This window comes from Panthera onca, chromosome X (assembly GCF_046562875.1).
Source record: "Panthera onca isolate mPanOnc1 chromosome X, mPanOnc1 haplotype 2, whole genome shotgun sequence".
In the NCBI taxonomy this organism is placed as follows: domain Eukaryota; kingdom Metazoa; phylum Chordata; class Mammalia; order Carnivora; family Felidae; genus Panthera; species Panthera onca.
In genome coordinates this window covers 82,442,274-82,445,704 of record NC_138357.1, presented here as the reverse complement: position 1 = coordinate 82,445,704, position 3,431 = coordinate 82,442,274, and the positions used below count along the sequence as shown (strand labels likewise).

Here is a 3,431-nt window from a genome sequence, read left to right as displayed (position 1 = left end):
TCAATACCCATCACTTACCCTCCCCTCCCTCCCACCCCCCATCAACCCTCAGTTTGTTCTCAGTTTTTAACAGTCTCTTATGCTTTGGCTCTCTCCCACTCTAACCTCTTTTTTTTTTTCCTTCCCCTCCTCCATGGGTTCCTGTTAAGTTTCTCAGGATCCACATAAGAGTGAAACCATATGGTATCTGTCTTTCTCTGTATGGCTTATTTCACTTAGCATCACACTCTCCAGTTCCATCCACGTTGCTACAAAAGGCCATATTTCATTCTTTCTCATTGCCACGTAGTATTCCATTGTGTATATAAACCACAATTTCTTTATCCATTCATCAGTTGATGGACATTTAGGCTCTTTCCATAATTTGGCTATTGTTGAGAGTGCTGCTATAAACATTGGGGTACAAGTGCCCCTATGCATCAGTACTCCTGTATCCCTTGGGTAAATTCCTAGCAGTGCTATTGCTGGGTCATAGGGTAGGTCTATTTTTAATTTTCTGAGGAACCTCCACACTGCTTTCCAAAGCGGCTGCACCAATTTGCATTCCCACCAACAGTGCAAGAGGGTTCCCGTTTCTCCACATCCTCTCCAGTACCTATAGTCTCCTGATTTGTTCATTTTGGCCATTGAGTGTGTATTTAGATGTGAAAAAATACATCTTATTTTCAGTAACTTCCAATGAAATTAGGCATTTATTTCAATAATAAATGTAAGGTAGTATCTTACTGTGTTTTGATTTGTATTTCTCTGATGATGAGTGATGTTGAGCATCTTTTCATGAGTCTGCCAGAATGGCTAAAATTAACAGCTCAGGAAACAGCAGATGTTGTCAAGAATGCAGAGAAAGGGGAACCCTTTTGCACTGTTGGTGGAATGCATACTGGTGCAGCCACTCTGGAAAACAGTATGGAGCTTCCTCACAAAATTAAAACTAGAACTATCCTATGACCCTGGAATTGCACTACTAGGTATTTATCCAAAAGATGCAAAAATGCCGATTCAAAAGGGCACATTCACCCCATTGTTCACAGCAGCACTATCGAAAATAGTCAAATTATTGGGAAAGAGCCCAAATGTCCATCAACTGATGAATGGACAAAGAAAATGCAATATATATATATATATATATATATATATATATATATATGCATACATATACATACATACACAATGTAATATTACTCAGCAATCAAAAGGAATGAAATCTTGCCATTTGCAGCAGTGTGGATGGAACTAGAGTGTGTTATGCTAAGCGAAATAAGTCAGAGAAAGACAAATATCATATGATTTCACTCATATGTGGAATTTAAGAAACACAACAGGGGTGCCTGGGTGGCTCAGTCGGTTAAGCGTCCGACTTCGGCTCAGGTCATGATCTCACGGTCCGTGGGTTCGAGCCCCGCGTCGGGCTCTGTGCTGACAGCTCAGAGCCTGGAGCCTGTTTCAGATTCTGTGTCTCCTTCTCTCTGTGACCCTCCCCCGTTCATGCTCTGTCTCTCTCTGTCTCAAAAATAAATAAACATTAAAAAATTAAAAAAAAAAAAAGAAACACAACAGATGAACATAGGGGAAAGGAAGGAAAAATAAGAAAAACAGAGAGAGAGGCAAACCATAAGAGAATCTTAAATACAGAGGACAAATGGAAGGTTGCTGGGGGGATGTTGGGATTAAGGAGGACACTTGTTAGTATGAGCACTGAGGTTATATGTAAGCGATGAATCACTGGGTTCTACTCCTGAAACCAATACTACACTGGATGTTAACTATTTGAATTTAAATTAAAAAAATAATAAATGTAGGCACCCAAGCACAGTGGTATTAGCAGTACCTGCGACTTTGTCATCAATAGACAGATATTTTTCATAGCAGATCTCTTAAAATATTGTTTACAATCATCATTAATTTGAAATCACAGTAGTCATTCAATCTGCTAACCTGCTAGTAGAGGATAGCATTTAATGTATTAATAAAGAAATATGTATATTACAATTAGTTTTTGTAATGTTTTGATAACTATATTTTAATATAATTGGTTTCCTTTATAATCCTAGATTTTATTTTATGCATTTAAAAACATTAATCTGGGAAGGGATATATTGACTTCACCAGATTGTCAGATGGGCTCCAGGCACAGAAAAAGTGATCTGTCACTTATACTCAATTTTGGACTTCAGTCTCAAGGCTAAATCTCAGGGTTCATTTAGAGGTCTTGTTTTTTGGACTCCAGACTGGGGTTCCAAATGTGGGGATTTCTAGAAGACCTATTGTGATATTGTCATTTTTTATAAGAAATATATATTTGGTCCTTGACCCTGTTCCTGGCACAGAACTCCTAAAATCTTTGTAATTTTCTAAATGATTAGAATGGTAAAAGGTATCTTTTGCTATGTTAGTGAGGTGACTTTTGGAAAGCCCCTAGGTAACAAAGGATGGGGGCTAGTTGTCTGTAGAGCCAAACCTGTGATTGGAAGTTTCTGACTTTCAATCCACCCCTCGACCTCCTGGGAGGGGAGAGGGGCTAGAGGTTGTGTTCAATCACCAATGGTATTGCAGATGCTGCTGCTTCCCCAGAGATACCCACACCACCCATCCATTGTCAACCCCACCATGTTCTTTGACATTGTCATGGATGGTGCGCCCTTGGGCCCTGTCTCCTTCAGGGTAAGGGACCTGGAAACCAAGATGTGACATAAAGCTGTTTTAACAGATGGGAGCTCTTTGTAGACAAAGTTCCAAAGACAGCAGAAAACTTTCATGCTCTGAGCACTGGGGAGAAAATATTTGGTTATAAAGCTTCCTGCTTTTACAGGATTATTCCAGGATTTATGTGCCATGGTAGCAACTTCACACACCATAATGACACTGGTGGCAAGTCTATTTATGGGGAGAAATTTGATGATGAGAATTTCATCCTGAATCATACGGGTCCTGGCACCTTGTCCGTGGCAAATGTTGGACCCAACATGAACGGTTCCTAGTTTTCATCTGCATGGCCAAGACTGACTGGCTGGATGGCAAGCATGTGGTCTTTGGCAAGGTGAAAGAGGGCATGAATATTCTAGAGCCATGGAGCACTTGGGGTCCAGGAATGGCAAGACCAGCAAGAAGATCACCATTGCTGACTGTGGACAAATCTAATAAATTTGACCTGTGTTTTATCTTAACTACCAAACCATTCCTTTTATAGCTCAGGAGAGCACACTTTCACGCCCATCTGCTCGAAATATCCTATAATCTTTGTGCTCTTACTGTAGCTCTATGGGTTCCATATTCACCTTACTCCCCTCCAAGTCTAGCTGGATTGCAGAGTTAAGTTTATGATTATGAAATAAAAATTAAACAACAAAAAAATCACCAATTTCCAATGATCTAATCAACCATGCTTATGTAATGAAGCCTCCATTAAAAACCCTGTTGGAGAGCTTCTGGGT

General features: G+C 39.9%; 1 pseudogene; it reads left to right on the top strand.

Moving 5' to 3' along the window:
- Positions 1-2,607: 2,607 nt before the first annotated feature.
- LOC145713843 (peptidyl-prolyl cis-trans isomerase A-like) lies at positions 2,608-3,138 on the top strand (annotated as a pseudogene).
- The last annotated feature ends 293 nt before the right edge of the window (positions 3,139-3,431 follow it).